The 17277-nt window shown below is 46.5% G+C and overlaps 1 protein-coding gene across 1 annotated transcript in view; it reads right to left on the minus strand.

Annotated features, from left to right (window-relative positions):
• Positions 1-17136: 17136 nt before the first annotated feature.
• LOC127344477 (protein PSK SIMULATOR 1-like) overlaps positions 17137-17277 on the minus strand; it is a 2192-nt gene continuing 2051 nt past the window's right edge. The window contains exon 1 of the mRNA XM_051370769.2: positions 17137-17277. This exon is cut by the window's right edge and continues 2051 nt beyond it. The gene's annotated coding sequence lies outside the window, so the exon portion shown is untranslated.

Here is a 17277-nt window from a genome sequence, read left to right on the forward strand (position 1 = left end):
GCCAGAATTCTTCAGAGAGATACGCTGCAGCCCAAAGTTTTCTCTTGTTGTACATCCTCTTCATCCATGTTCTGATTTTTGGGGATTGCCATTTTCTGTAAAATGCATGTCATCGCTCCTCAAATACTTGCTCTGAGGTGGTGTAATACAAAAGAGTCCTGAACACGTTCAGTAACTTGTTAGGTAGATGCATCTCCATATTTTTTCAATGTGGAAGCTGCAGATGCGATGCGACACACCAGAAAATACTTCGCCGATTGCACCGATCATTGCGGCATCTGCATCCGTGATTACTGCCTTTGGCTTCTGTTGACACATCGCTTTGAGGAAAGTCTTTAGAAGCTAAACATATGTTTGTTCATTCTCGCTTGAAAGGATGGCACACCCAAAAACCATTGTCCTACGGTGGTTGTTCAAGCCCACAAAAAGAACAAATGATATCTTATATTTATTCATCTTGTATGTGCTATCAAACACCAGCACATCTCCGTAGTCCTGGTAATCCCTACGTGACTGGGAATCACACCAGAACATGTGCTTCAGACGGCCTTCGTCATCAACGTTATATTCATAGAAAAACTCAGGGTCCCTCTTTTTCCTCTTTGCCATAATGCGGATGGCTGTGGTAGCGTCACCGTCGAAAAGCAGCCTCCTCCTCTCCCTAGAGCACATGTTGTACAAATCCTTTCTTGTGAATCCAACACCGGCAAATGAACCGGAGCCTGCAATGAATTTTCTCATAATGAGGTGCTTCCTGACCCCCATGGATCCCAGTGATAATATCTCAGATCTCTGCGCGTCGTTGATCGTCCTATGGGACCGAAGAAACGGAGTCTGACATGGTTCAGCTGGGTCATGGTTATGTTTATCTCAAAAATCTTTAACAAAACCAGTTCTTCCATCAAACTTCACCACCAAACGTGCCTTGCAGCCGCAGCGAGACTCAGTTCTGAGCCTATATACGCGGCCTTCCGTGGTCAGTTGCTTTTTGGGACGTCTGCCTTCTCTGGAACACACAAAACGCCTTAGCCAAATTACTCCATCATCAAACCACTTAACCTGGTCCAGCCGGACGCTGAACCCATAATCTTTAGCATATCTGTTGTAGAAAGAAAGTGCTGCTGCTTCAGAAATAAAAGTCATCTCTTCTATCATCCAGTATAAATCCCGATTATTATCAGGATATTCATTGCCATTGCTACCTTTCCGTGTTTTCTCAGGCTGACTAGCGCTTGGCGTCGCCTGCAAGTATAAAACGTACGCATTAATTAAAACTATAAATTTATGTGTTCCAGCTATATGAGACTGATAAAAAAGAGATAACAACCTGGCTCATGTCAACAGAATCCTCAGGAACTGATGCACCTTCCACATCATCAGTATGGTATGTGTCCAAGTCAGATTCACCGTAATAGTCGTACTCAAACTGCATGTCAAATTGTGCCTGAAATTTATTAATGCATCGCGAAATTTAGTAACAGTAAATTTTACAGTTGCCATCATTTCATGCATCATCTTATGTCATTTTATGAGTCACTACACATACCTCACTAGTATTTAGACTGTCTGTGTGTTCACCATGGTTCTCATCATTTTGATCGGCTGTGTGTTCACCATGGTTGTCATCATTATCAAATTCATCGTACGTAATCTGCATAAATTATGACAGGAGGAACCATATATTATTTGATGATGCTGGACTGCTGGTAATCGAAATGAAAATAGTGCACCAAGAATATATAGTAATGTGGCTCACATCAAACTCGTCTTCGCTCCAGCCGGCTTCGTGCTGCAAATTTTGCTCCATTTCAGAGTCATCGGAATTATAGTCGACGTACTCGTTTTGTTCCTCAATCATACCAGATATAGAGTTCTCCATATTCTGTAGTATTGGACAATAATTAGAATTGAAAAACCGGCAGAATTGCGTCCTCTTACTATGCTAGAAGATCAAGTCATGGGTACCTCTAATTTTAAACCCTAGCGGGGAAGATGCCGAGCCGGTGGCGCGCCTTTCCAAGGTCGTCAATCTGCGGGGGCGGCGTCGAGATGCGAAACAACCACCGGCGGCGACGGATGTGCCGGCAACAACCGCCGACAGCCGGGCCGGCAACAACCGCTTGCGTTTTACCTAGCGACGACGTGGAACAGCTCGATCAGATCTCCAGGGCCGATGAAAACGATGCATGCAATGGGAGCTAATCACGGTGATTAGCTTAGCACGTGGGACCCACCCACGTGGGGTCGTTCGTATAGATACGCCTAGGCCCTGTATACCCATACGAGCCTTGTACTGGGCTTGGATATGGGTTTCGGCGGGCAGCAAAAAAAAACAAAATCGGGACCACCGTACCCCTTCGGCGATGAGTCGCGAGTTTGCACAGGGTGCGCACCGAAGCACACCTCTATATTTAAAGCACTTTGGCATGTCACAAAAAAGATCGATGTTCAAGTTGGCCAAAACGAGAGTGAACCTGTAGAGTTTCTATAGAGTTCAGGCTTCTAGCTTGTTTATTTTTTCTTTCTTCTTCTTCGAAATAGGTTTTCGCCCCGCTATATTAATATAGCAACCACACGATACAAGCATGCTGGGGCCGCAGCACAACCAGGCCCAAAAGAAACGGAAGAGAAAGAAAAAAGGAAACAAATGCCGACACCGGTAGCTCGACAAGAACGATGACGACCCCGCAACCGATGCGTTCTCCGGAGGATTCCCACCACACTCCTAGCACCTCGAACCACCGCATAGCAAAACAGCACCTTCAACAAGGAGAACGACGACGACGCCGCTGCTGTCCGGAGAACTCCTGGTGTTTCCCCCGATACACGGAAGGAAATGGAGAGGGGGTACATCCGACGCCCTCCAAGAAGGCAAGGCGGCACCCTCAGGCGCCACCGCGTCAGAGTCGGATGTGCCGACATGGATTTCTCCCAACCCCCAAAATCACCATCCTGGACGATTCGATGAGCTCCCCCCAACCTACCGCCCACCAACACACGCCCTCACGGTCTTGAAGTCCTCATCGCTGTCTCACCGAGGACACCGGCGCAAGGCCTAGAGGAGGAAGAGGGAGACAGCAGGGCCGGGTTAGCACACCACTACCAGCGGGAGGGAATAACCTCCACCAAACGACCACTACCGGCGGTCTTCATGGCAGCCGACCGGACGAGGCAGCAATGACAAACCAGGCCCCTCCTGGCCCGGCCGAGCCCAACCAGGCCCGTGAAGTCCTCGCCGACAAGCTGCAGCAGGCCGACCGTGGCGTCGCCACCACCCTGCCACCGCCGACGAGCCTCTTCCGCCACCAGGGAACAACAAGGTCGAACCAGGGGCCTACGGCCCGCCAAGCCCAGATCGGGCCCAAAAGGGGCCCAGATCTTGGCCGAACGGACGCCGCCACCACCCCACCCGACCGCCGCTCCGCTGCCAACGACGGCACCGTTGCGCCTCCTTCCACCCAACATACGGATCTCACGCCGCCGCATCGGACCGCCATAGGCCGAGGTGCACCGCCACGGACCGCCCTGCGCCGCGCCAGGGCTCCACGCTCGCGGGGAAAGACCGCCCATCGCCGCCGGCACCGCACATGCAACGCCCGGCGGCCCCCATCCCGCTCCTCTCGCGGGAAAAAAGAAACACCAGGAGCTGTCGAGAAACCCCCCGTCTCGCTCCTCTCGCCCCCCCGCGCGGGCGAGCAGGGGCGAACCCTAGCCGCCGCTCCTCATTTTTTCTTTCTTGATGCGTTGCATTTTTTACCCTATAACTATGCCCTCCCCCCCCCTCCTTTAATACAATAAGCAGAGCGTCCGCCTTTCGTCATAAAAAAAGATATGGTGATGGCAGTGAATACAACTATCTTGCAAATGAAGGCTATAGATCCATACCTCATTTTATCCAGGCTAAATTTGTATCCACTACTTTGATGAATGCCATCTATCTGAGTCAGATGTTGGCTGAGTTGACTTGGCATGTACCTGTATTAAAAATATGTTGGCTGAGTTGACTTGGCATGTACCTCTATTAAAAACATGGATCCTTCATCCATTAGGGAAAGAAGTCTATTCATCTTACTCCCTCTGATCTAAACCTCCGACATTTATTATTGATCCGGGTAGTAGTAATCCGCTTTCATCTTGAGTCGAAAAAAAAGTCTATTCATCTTACTCCCTCTGATCTAAACCTCCGACATTTATTATTGATCCGGGAGTAGTAGTAATTCGCTTTCATCTTGTATTTTCTCGGCATTAGACTAGTCACAATGGGAAGTATCATACATTAGTATCATGCACATGATACTAGTTTATGATACTATCCCCACAATGCATAGTATCATAAGATAGTATCATAGTATCATCATATTTAATGTTTTGTAGAATCTCAATGCAAATGTGTGTACATGATGTGTTTGCCATTAAGTTCTCTAGTTTTATGTGTTATGATACGGTATCATATTATGATACCACTCTCATCTCTCACCTTATTAATTGGTGTGTCACATCAGATTTTTGCCAACATGGCATGCATGATACTACTTATGATACTCCCATTGTGGATAGTCTTACACTGTTAGATTGAGGCTGTAATTTGATTTAAACCTCGGACATTTATTATAGGTAGTGGCGGATCCACATAGTGCCAAGGCGGTGAATTGGATATCGGGAAAAGTTTTTTTTTTGACAGAATAGTAACCTTTATTACTCAATAATAGTGAGGTCTTTTACAAGCTGAGGCATAAGAAAATCAGGTGGTTCATCTTGCCAAAGCCCCGGAGTGGAGCAAACGGCATGCCTAGCTAATTCATCAGCAGCCCCGTTTGCCTCCCGGGGACAGTGTTGAAAGGTTACCATTACAAAGTCCTTCACTAAATTCACACAATCGTTTAAAGTTGCAGCTGATGGACCTAGGAACTGGTCTTCACTCTTCATGGCTTCCACAACTGTCAGACTATCAGAGTTGACAATGATCTTATTGCAGCCCCAGTATTGCGCCAATTCCAAGCCCTGCTTCAAAGCTATCGCCTCCGCCGAGTCCACACCATCCGCATAAGCAATAAAACGATTGCTTGCTGCTAAGAAGAAGCCCTTAGAATCTCGAAGTATCGCACCAGTAGCACCTGTCTTTGTGTTCTCATCAAATGACGCATCCACATTTAATTTGATTAAACCTTTGGATGGTCTTTCCCAGCCGTGTCTTCTAATACCACTCTCACCTTTTGATTTAGCTGCAGCTAAGAAGTTAGATGCCAGAACCGTGATAGACATTGCTGTTCTTTGTGGAGATTGAATATTTCCTCCCTTAACTGCTTGCCTTCGTTCCCACCAGATGTACCAGACAGCCACTGTGAACATTGTCTCTAGCTCAGGTTGCCCTACCACCGGTGACTTCTTCCTTGCCAACCCGATCAAATACTCAAGTGAGGCAGACCCTGACCTATCAATAGCCAGGGCATCATTTATGAAATTTTCTAGCCGAATTGCTTGCCATACTTCCGCCGCACGCCTACAGGTAAATAAGGCGTGTCGAATATCCTCTGCTCCCTGCGAACAAATTGGACATTGAGCTGAAACTTTTATATGCCGGTTAGCCAATATTGATCTGCAGGGAAGAGTGCCATGTAATGCCTTCCAGTTAAAGATTTTAATCTTTGCCGGAATATTTAGATTCCATAATTTCCTCCAAATAGGATTTATCTCCGATGATCCCATCCCAGATGTTCGTTGCAATTTCCGTCCATGCTGGTGCTCCCATTCAACATAATATGCAGATTTTACTGAGAATAAGCCAAGTTTTGAATAGTGCCAAGCAACAAAATCATCCATCCCCTCTGTAAGTGTAATCTGAAGAATCCTGTTTGCATCAACCGCCCAGAAATTATCACGTATAAGTTCTTCATCCCACTGCAAATTGATCGGGTTAATAAGTTCATGCACATGAGATAAGAGACAGTTTCCTCTAGGCGTGAGTATCTTTCTTGAACTATTGTTTGGTATCCAAGGGTCGTCCCATATACTGACCCTCTGTCCATCTCCAATTCTCCAAATTGCTCCTTTCTTCAAACATTGCACCCCTGCCATGATGCTTTGCCAAGTAAATGATGCACCCTTTTTCAACTTAGCCGATAAAAGGTTCTCATTGGGATAATACTTTGCTTTCAATATAGTTGCACATAACGACTCTAGATAGGCAATTAATCTCCAAGCCTGCTTTGCTAACAATGCTATATTGAAACAATGCATATCTCTAAAGCCCATACCTCCTTTCTCCTTTGGAACACACATTTTCCACCACGCAAACCAATGCATTCTCTTTTGGTTTTCCTCGTCACCCCACCAGTAATGAGACATCGCGTCAATAATTCCCTTACAAATTGATTTAGGGATTTTGAAGACCGACATCGCATAAGATGGTATGGCTTGTGCCACCGCTTTGAGAAGCACTTCCTTTCCTCCTAGAGACAGAACTCTCTCCTTCCACCCTTCAATACGCTGGCATATACGATCCACCAAATATTGGAAGCAATCACTCCTTTCTACTCCAACATGAGTAGGTAAACCAAGATATTTATCCGATAAGGACTCCGTCATTATATTAAGAATAGTGCACACCCTGACCCGCATGTTTACTGTTGTGTTGGGGCTAAAAAAGATACAGGATTTAGCCTCGCTCACCAACTGTCCTGATGCTGCACAATATTCATTTAGAATTCTGTTCAAACAATTTGCATTCTCCTCATTTGCCTGTATTAGCATCAAAGAGTCATCTGCAAACAAAAGATTAGTGACTGAGGGGGCTCCTCTACACACCCGCACCCCTTGCATTTCCCCGGCCTCTTCTGCATGATTGATCAAACTTGTGAGGCCCTCCGCACACAATAAGAACAAATAGGGTGATAGAGGATCCCCCTGTCTTAGCCCTCTTGATGGTTTAATGGAGTCTGTTTCCTGGGAATTGAAACGGACCCGGTACTCCACTGTAGAGACACAAGACATGATCATTCCGACCCATTGCTGCCGAAATCCCATCTTGAGTAGCATTTTCTCCAAAAAGGACCACTCAATGCGGTCGTAGGCCTTATGCATATCTAATTTGACTGCACACAAACCCACTCTACCTTCTTTCCTCATCTTTATTGCATGGAAACACTCATATGCCACCAGAACATTATCTGTTATTAAACGCCGTGGTACAAAAGCACTCTGAGTAGGACTGATAATTTCTGGTAGAATTATCTTCAGCCTAGCTGCCAACATCTTGGAAATTATTTTGTATACAACATTACATAAGCTGATTGGCCTGAACTGAGAAACACTCTCCGGGTTCTGAACCTTCGGGATCATAACAATGACAGTATTATTCCACCCTTCAGGTATTTCACACGTATTTACTGCATTCAACACTTCTTGGACTAGCTCATCCTCTAACAAAGTCCAAAATCTCTTAAAGAAGATCGCATGCAGACCATCAGGTCCCGGGGCCTTCAAATCCCCTATACTGAAAAGTGCATTACGTACATCCTCCGCGGTATACGGGGCAAGCAAACTTGTATTCATAGCCTCTGTAACACGCATAGGAACCTTGTTGATCACTTCTGGATCTGGCTCTGTAACCTCTGATTGGAACAAACCAGAGAAATAGTTAGTAACCAAGTCATTTAATTCATCTATACCTTCTTTCCATACACCACCGTCATCCTTCAGTTTTTTAATATTATTTCTTTTCTTCCTCTGTGTCGCTGTATGATGAAAAAATGACGTATTACGATCGCCATGCCTTAGCCAATTTGCTCTTCCTCGCTGAAGCCAGAATATCTCCTCCTGATCGAGTAGATTTTCAATTACCAACTGAACTTCCTTTTGTCGTGCTAGTGAATCTGCCGAAACAGGTCCTCTCTTCAATTCCTCGAGTTCTTTTTGAAACTTACGAATTCTATTCTTCGGTCCTTTCAACTCCTTTTTATCCCAGACATGCAAATCCTTATGAACTGCAGCCGTACACTCCAGAACTCCATAAAGACCCCTAGCTTTTGCCTTTAGCCATGCTGTTTTAACTATCTCCTCCACTGTTTCTTCTTTCAGCCATCTTGCCTCAAACTGCTTAGAATTTTTCCTTGGTTGACACATACCAGCATGGTGTTCTGTATCTACCAAAACTGGACGATGATCTGATCGGGTGTGATATCACAGAATTTTACTACCACATATGCACCCGTGAAACAAGGATTTATATTTGTTGTGGCATCATATGGCTCCATGGTCGGCTCTCTCTAGCCCCGCCACTGATTATGGATGCTTCTCGCTCGTATCTTCTGGTCGTTAGTCTCTTAGAGTCTTAGATAGGAGTGCCATAAATAGTGGGCAGAGTTTCAGATAGTTAGTTGTCCGATCTCCATCATCATGTACTGTTATCTAATATAATTACCTGATTTACATATTCCTCTCGAGTTGAATACTCCACCGGAATTCGGTGCCGACTATGTTCTGTCGTCCCATTCTCCTCAACACATTACACGACATACTAGAGCCCACAGAAATGCTTCCCAAATCACAGCGCACCACCAAGGAGAAAAGAAGCAACAGAAAAAGTCAGAAGCTGACAAATGTTTAATACGCGAGCAGATCAGAGTGATTGGCTTGAGCGGGCTGTACGCGCATATCTGCATCTGCAGCTGCTGAAGGCTGAAGCTCGTCAACTGCATGCGATGCGAGCCTGACGGCAGAGTTGAATAGTGGCTGCGATGCTGGCGTGCGATGGCCACGAAACGCGGTGAGCGGGCGGGCGAAAGTGCCGTCTTGACGAGCGCACTATTTATTCCAAGCGCGGGAAACAGACGGTGGTGCGCATTGACCGGACTAGCGAGAGTGAGAGAGGTGGTGACGACGGCCATGGAAAGCCACAGCTTTGAAAATATGCAGTATTTATTTGGCTCACAGGATTAGTACTGCCCCATTTCGGTTTACAGGTCTAGCAACGAATATCTTTAGGTTAGGCATGTCGAGCCGGCCCGACACAAATCGGTCGCGAAAACTGACCGCTTTGCGTCCCTTTGCGTCGATATGAATGGTCTAAATCTGGCGCGTGTCCGTTTGCGTTTTGGATGTCCCTGACGGTCCAACGTATACTTTTTTACTCATTAGAGTACGTAATTACAAAAATGCAGAAAAAACTTACTCCCTCTATACCAGGGCTTAAGGCGTAAAAAAAATTCTAGTTTTTATTCAAGGGGTAAAAAGAATTCTAGGCTGATTGGCCGTGCGTGGCTGGCCTTAAAACTAGGAGCTGCATGCAACAAACAGGGGAGAGAATATTAAACGTACCTAGCTAATTAGTAGGGGCAAGACTGGAACATATTAAACCGCATAACTACTCCGTTATCGACGTGCTGGAATTTTTACGCCCTATGCCATGGAAAGGAGGGAGTAGAAACTAAAAAGGGCTAGCAATGCATGCTAAAAACTAGCCATGGACTATTGCTTGTCGTCGCTGACCAGGTCGATGACCTTCGGCATCCGCCATGGCAGCTGGTAAACCGGCGGTGGAGGAGGAAAGGGAGCGGTGACGACAACCATGGATCCCAGGCCAGCGATGGAGCAGGAGACGGCGTGTGCGCGTGGGTGTGTTTCAGCATGGCGGAGGACTCGCCGGCCTCCCCTGCGCCAACGAGGATTCACGAAGCTAGACGGCGAGGCCATCCCACATAGCGAGCTAGTCGAGCTCGCTATTGGATGGAAATGGCCTCCTCCTCGCTGATTTCCAGCGGCTGGGTCTCCTGATCCCATGCCAGGCCGCCTTCGTCATATTTGTTGTCTCCACCTTCGACGTGGCCGTCGTCCTCGTCCTCGGCATGGTCCTCATCCTAGTCCTCGTCGTCCTCCTCGTCGACGGCGAGCTCGTGGTTGAAGAAGTCTACGTCGCCGAGGTATCCCCCGCTCAATGACGCGGGTAGAACTACCACGTCCCGAACAAGATCCAGTTGTATGAGGTCCACGCGAACGCAGGATCGTCGCGCAGATCCGGTGGCAAGATGGCTCAGCGGCGCCGGACGTCGTGGCGGCACTCTCGTTCCTCACGTGGCACGAGAGGGACCGACACACGGCTTGAGTTCAGATACTAGCCTCCTCTCGGCAAGCCTGCATCCCCCCATGGCACCAGACTCCTGCGGTGATACGGCTTCTTGCGGGAACCCGAGCCGCTAGCCTCGTGGTCATTATTCGCCTTGCAATACGACCAGCCCTTCCCCATGGCGCATATGGGTCAAATTGTGTAGCGTATATGGAGTTAGCTATATCCTCTATTTTGGCATCAAGAAGTGCAGCGACAAAACAGATTCTCCATCCAAAACCCTAAACAAAATTTCTTAGATTTCGACCCAGATTTTCAAACGAGTTCGTCCGCTATAATTTACAAACTTTTGCAAAAGAGGAACTAAACGTTCCTAAAACACTACATAAAGCTAACCCGGGATCTATACTACATCGTCAGGACTTGGAGCGGCATCAACGTCATCGGTGGCAGAGCTTCACGCGTCGTTGTCGTCGGTGTCCTCATCGGAGAAGTCCGACTCATTGTTCGAGTAGTCGACAATCACGTAGCCGTGCCGCGCCATCTTCGAGCGGATGGACGCACTCTTGGCCCTCAAAATGCCATGCTCCTCCTCTTCAGTGGCGACACGAGCACACTTGGCCTTCTCACACACGTCGGTGACGACCGTCGTGAGGGAGTTGCGCCAGGCCATGGCGAGGTGACCTGCCTCCCGAGCGGTGTTGTCCTCCTCATCCGAGCTCGAGTCGAGCTCGATCGACGGCAGCGGAGGAAGCCTGCGCGACACTAGCATGATCACCCGACCCGAAGCCGAGGACAGCCCCGCCTCGCCGCCATGCGCGTGTGGGACGATGCCTTATTCATTGGAATGGATGGACTATAAGTTTTATATTACAAAACATATATTGTTGTAAACTTTATATGAGATATTTTCTAACAATGTAATTTTGGAGTTATATAATTTATATTATATAGTTAATTGACAATCTAAGTATACACGTCAAGACTAATAAACCGGATATAGTGGGAGTATATAAAAATAGAAGGAGTGATTTATTTGTACATGGCACACAGTCCAGTCTTATTGTTAGAAGGTATCCAGAGAGAATCGAGCGAGAGAGACAATGTGTTTATTCCATTGATGAACAAGTATTTATACAAGGTGAAACGTGGTCTTTACAAACCGACATATCGAGGAGGCGGCGTTTCGGGATCAACCGTCGGAGACGGTTTCTACATCGTGGGAGCACCGTGACGGATGCCGAAGCAACCGCACAGGATATTACATAGGGAGGATTATCCCTTTAATTATTGAACTAATTAAATCCTAACACTCCCCCTAATCCTTCCTTGTACTCTCCATTAAACATCCTTGGAATAATCTTCTCCAAAAATCCCGTGGGAAAAATGTGAGAAGTAGTGTAGGATATGCTGGTAAACTGTGGGAAAATAAGGAGAAAATGATCCAACGTATAATGATTATTGCCTCCATTAACTCGATATGAAGTATATTCATAGAATTTAGAGGGTAATAAATATGTCATGTATACTTTCCTAAAAACCCTGGTGGGGAAAACAGAAAGTATGACATATAATCTTATGTTGATATTACCTCATTAAAAACCTTGATGAGAACCTGAAAAGTAAACTCATAAAGGGAAAAAAGTGTAATATGATGCTTTGAACAAGAATAGTTTAGGAAGATACTCCCCCCCCCCCCCCCGACTCTTGCAAATCCCGAAGCCGTCGCATACCAATCCCGTGAATATATTTATGAAATGTTGAAGTTGGTAGAGACTTCGTAAATAGATCAGCGAAATTGTCACATGATTTGACTTGCAAGATGTTGATTTCCCCACTTTTCTGGAGTTCATGGGGATAAAACAACTTAGGCGCAATATGCTTGGTGATATTGCTCTTGATGTATCATGTTTGCAATTGTGCAACACAAGATGCATTATCTTCGTAGATAATAGTAGGTGATTCGATAGAACCAACTCCACATGACTGTTGTATGTGGTTTATCATTCTGCGAAGCCACACGCATTCGCGTGATGCCTCATATAATGCAATTATTTCAGAATGATTGGTGGACATTGCCACCAGAGTCTTTTTTGAAGACTTCCATGATATGGCTGTTCCACCATGTAGGAACACAAAGCCGGACTGCGATCTGGCGTTATGGGGATCAGATAAATAGCCAGCATCAGCGTATCCAATCATACTAGAGTCCAGATTTTTCTGGAACTGAAAGAATAGGCCAAGATCCGTTGTGCCTTGGAGATATCGAAAGACATTCTTGACTCCCTCCCAATAGCGTTTGGTGGGAGCTGCGATGTGTCTAGCAAGTAGATTCACCGCAAATGCGAGGTCGGGTCTCGTACAATTTGCAAGATACATAAGCGCTCCAATGGCACTGAGATATGGAACCTCGGGTCCCAATATTTCTTCTCCATCATCCCTCGGCATGAACGGATCTTTCTCTACGTCTAGAGATCGAACCACCATCGGAGTTTTAGATGGATAGGATTTGTCCATATTGAATTTCTCCAATATTTTCTGGATATAGGCAGCTTGGTGTACCATTATTCCTTAGGGAAGGTGCTCGAGTTGGAGACCCAAGCAAAATTTGGTTTGACCCAAATCCTTCATCTCAAATTTTGTCTTTAGATGATTGCGTGCTTCATCAATATCTTGTGTGTTGCCAATGATGTTGAGATCATCGACGTACACTGAATGATGCAAAATCCTGAAGAGGACTTCTTGATGAAGACACATGGGCAGTCATCACTGTTGGAGTAACCCTTGCGAAGAAGGAACTCACTAAGTCGGTTGTACCACATCCGTTCCGGCTGTTTCAAGTCGTATAGAGACTTGTTGAGTTTTACACAGTACATGTTGCGTTTTGCGCTTGCATCCGGGACAGAGATTCCGTCTGGAACCTTCATGTAAATGTCCGAATCTAGTGAACCGTAAAGATATGCGGTCACGACGTCCATCAACTGCATAGATAGACGATTTTGCACTGCCAAAGATATTAGATATCGGAAAGTGATACCACTCATAACTGGAGAATATGTCTCACTGAAATCAATGTCGGGTCTCTGCGTGAAACCCTATGCTACGAGCCTTGCCTTGTATCTCACCACCTCATTGTTCTCATTCCGTTTCCGGAGGAAAACCCATTTGAATCCCACAGGGAAAACATTGGGAAGTGTTGGTATTGCTTCTGTGAATACCTTTCTTTTATTAAGCGAGGCAAGTTTTGCTTGTATTGCATCCTTCCATTGAGGTCAGTCAGAGCGTTTTTCACACTCAACGATAGTCCTTGGATCATGATCATTAAGAAGGGTATTTGCAATTGTAGCAGAAAAATAAGTATCGACAATCGTAGACTTACGGTTAAATGATTCTCCTGAATCGATATAGTTGATGGATATCTCGTGCACCGTTGATAACTCTTCGTGATTTTCCAATACGCGTGAGTCTAGGTGTTTCGATGTCCTAGCCAGTGTGTGCAAGCTGGAGCTGGGTTGTGGAGGTTGCCCTTCCACTGGGTGTATACTACCCATAAGGTGTTTGTCAACGTTGAGTTGACTTGCATCTACTGACTTTGAGGAGTTTCTCCTCACTCTCCTTTGCTGCTTGCGAAAAGCAGGATCCTGGTCAGAGGCCGTACTACTCCCCCTCTTTTTGGGAACGGGTAGTTGAGTGGTTTTAGTTGGTACCTCCACTCTTTCAGGCGCATTTCCGGCCGGATTCAAGGATTTTGTGACACCTTTTAGGTTAGTAAATGAATCTGGCAGATTATTTGCAAGATGTTGCAAATTTATGATTTTACGAACTTGGAGTTCGCTCTCTTGGGTACGTGGATCAGAGGCTGAAATGGCAAGAGCATTCCAATCAATTTCCGGGCATTCTTTCTGGTACTTGAAATCTCCCCCTAATGCCGGGAAATGTTCTTCATCAAATATGCAATCTGCGTGACGGGCTGTGAATAGGTCCCCAGTAAGAGGTTTCAGGTACTTAATAATCGACACTGATTTGTACCCCACATAGATCCCCAGTTTTCTGTGTGGGCCCATGGATGTCCGCTGAGGTGGTGAGATCGGGATGTATGTAGCACATCCGAACTTACGCAGATGGGAAATGCTAGGTGGATTTCCACGTACTAATTGCAGAGAGGAAGTACTGTGATATGCAGTAGGTCGCAATTGTATTAAGTCAGCAGCGTGTAAAACTGCATGACCCTAACAAGACGTTGGCAAGCTACAATTCATCAACAAAGGTCTTGCTGATAACGTGTTAGAAGGTATCGAGAGGGAATCGAGCGAGAGAGACAATGATTCAATCAACTGTGTTTATTCCATTGATGAACATGTATTTATACAAGGTGAAACGTCGCCTCTACATCGTGGGAGCGTCGTGACGGTTGTCGAAGCAACCGCACAAGATATTACATAGGGAGGATTATCCCTTTAATTATTGAACTAATTAAATCCTAACACTTATAAAGTAACTACGAGCGTGTGCTATAACTAGCTCTTGTATGAAAGCTATTTCTCTCATTTTTCATGTCTCTATCCTCTACATGTACAAATTTATCGTGTAAGCAGGCTATAATTCCACTCTTGTACTTGCTCTAAACCGGAATAGAGAGTACTAGTAGCCATTAGGATTAGAAAACGTGCATGTTCTTGGCTGACCTCACAACGTACTGGCACGCTCTTTCTTCCATTGACTGGCAACTTCCGTGAGTTGTGGCTTGTGACTTGGGCACTAAACTAGGGCCGGAAAGTGTTAGATTAGCTTCGAGCCATGTGAGTTAGACCGCTTCTTCTGAGTAGGTTATCTCTTTTGCGCTGTAGGTTCTTTAAGTAAGGATGTGTTCGGTTTTAGGATGAAGTGGAATGGAATGGAACCATTCCATTCCATTCCATTCCACTCCATTCCATTCCACTTCATACTTGTGTTCGGTTGCACTGGAATGGCAAGGAACCTAATTAGTCTAAATACTCTATTAATTAGACCCTAATTTAATCTAAAATTTTAATTAACCTAAATTATGCCTAATACTGCCTAATAGATGGGAGAGCAGGGCCTCCATCCGCGTCGCCTGCCTGGCTGGCCCCGCCGCCGCGCTCCCTGGCCGCCGCGCTGGCTGGCCCGCCGCCGCGCTCCCTCGGCCGCCGCCGTGCCGGCTGGCCGCCGCCTCTGGCTGGCCCCGCCGCCGCGCTCCCGGGCTGGCCGCCGCCGGCTGGCCCGCCGCCGCGCTCCTCGGCCGCCGCGCTCCTCGCCCGCCGCCGCGCTCCCTGGCCGCCGCCGCGCTGGCTGGCCCCGCCGCCGCGCTCCCTGGCCGCCGCGCTCCCGGCCGCGCCGCCGCGCTCCCTGGCCGCCGCCGCGCTCCCTGGCCGCGCTGGCTAGGCTGGCCGCCGCTCGTTCCGCGCTGGAGAGAAAACGATTAGCAGCTGATTGAGCTCGTTCCGCGCGGTCCGGCCGATTCGGCCGGACGGATTGGGACGGCATATTCCGGGAATATGCTCTTTCGGGGAACGAGTTGGTTCCATCCCATTCCTCAGAATTCTGGAACCGAACGCCAGGATGGGAGCTAGGCACGGGACGGTTCCATCCCGTTCCTTGCCATTCTGGAACCGAACACATCCTAAGATCGGCTTGATATATATCTCTAACTCACATACTCCGTATATGTTTTCCTAACCGTTGAGCTAACCAATTTGTTTATGGCCTCTTTAGCTAGCTAGCTAAGCTACTGCTACGGAGCTGCATGCGGCGACTAAGATAAAGCGCGCCGCGTGTGGGTTCAGACTGTTCTTCGGTGCCATGCCAATACGACCGTAGATGGATTCAGCCACTTGGCAGAGGGATTCTGCCACTTGGCCGAGGAATTCTGAATGTCAATCCTGAATCTTTTGGATGGATCCAGGCTGAATTCATTCGGATGGAGCGTTTACTGATGACGAAGTGTTTACGGCAATAGTATTTTGTTTCCATCAAGTGTAACAAGAGAGAGTATTTTTTACAAGAGACTTTTTTTGTCTCTCAAGAAAATTGCATATTTTTCGTCACTTACTTTCTCCAAACCTATTCGATCTCATACCTGATCCGAAGCGGTTCTCGAGCTGACATGGTGTTGTTTTTGACTTAGCATGCAGTCAAATTTGGCATACCCCTAGTTTATTCTTCCTCCTTATCATGGATATTTCGTGTATAGTTGGTGAGTAGATCCTCGCCTCCTCGGACACTCCTCTGGCATTGCTTCGACAAGCGAGGATGCTACAATACCTTATGTAGAACCTGAGCCATTGGATCATAGATGGAAGGATGAGATCTATTTGGACTGCAGCCTTGTTATTATGGCGAACTGTGACACTATATTGTGTACTAGTATAGTAAATGTATTATGTAGTAGTAACTTCATCATCGAATTTGTGCCGCTTTATATCGAATGGTTTGGCAAAACTCCAGTGTTTCTGCCACCGAGGATCGTCGGAAGGAAGAAAACCCTAGCCACCACACTAGGGGAAGTATTTGTTAGGCGCTCTTTTTGGCCATGCATTATTAGCCGAACCATATTTAGATTGAGTATATATAGATGCTGAGTCAAGTATTTTCACCAGCTTTCCTTTTGGCACTCTCACGACACATATACCGTGTGGTGTTAACGTGCATTTTCAGAACATGGATACAATGGAACCCGATTAAACTTACTATGCCAATAAATTACATAGTTACATGATCACTAAGTTACAAAAATGTCGGGAGGAGGGGGAGGGGGAGGGGAGTTCCTTTAGATTGTTCATGTAGAACTTATCATTTTTGCGTAAGCTATATACTTTTAAATTTGGGTATGAAAAATGACATGCACGTAAATACAAATTCGTGTAAGTTCTAAATGCGAAAAATATATTTGAATTTTTTAAGACAACCAGGTTTCGCTTAACCTGGATGCCGCTGCCGTATTTCTACGTGTGGTGATAGAGACCAAACTATTCAACTCCGGTAGCCGAGAGCCCAAGACTTTGCATACCATCCAGCACACGATAAAAGAGGCGTGACGGCAAGAATTTCCTGCCTGATTCAACAATTCCCCACAAATTTCAAAGAATGAATAGTGTATTTGTACAATCTGGCTGACAACTTATACTACACTGGACACTGTCAGCAGCGTGAGACCGACACGCGGGCCGGCATGCCAGTCTCAAACCGCTGACAATAAC

This window comes from Lolium perenne, chromosome 3, assembly GCF_019359855.2.
Source record: "Lolium perenne isolate Kyuss_39 chromosome 3, Kyuss_2.0, whole genome shotgun sequence".
Lineage (NCBI taxonomy): Eukaryota > Viridiplantae > Streptophyta > Magnoliopsida > Poales > Poaceae > Lolium > Lolium perenne.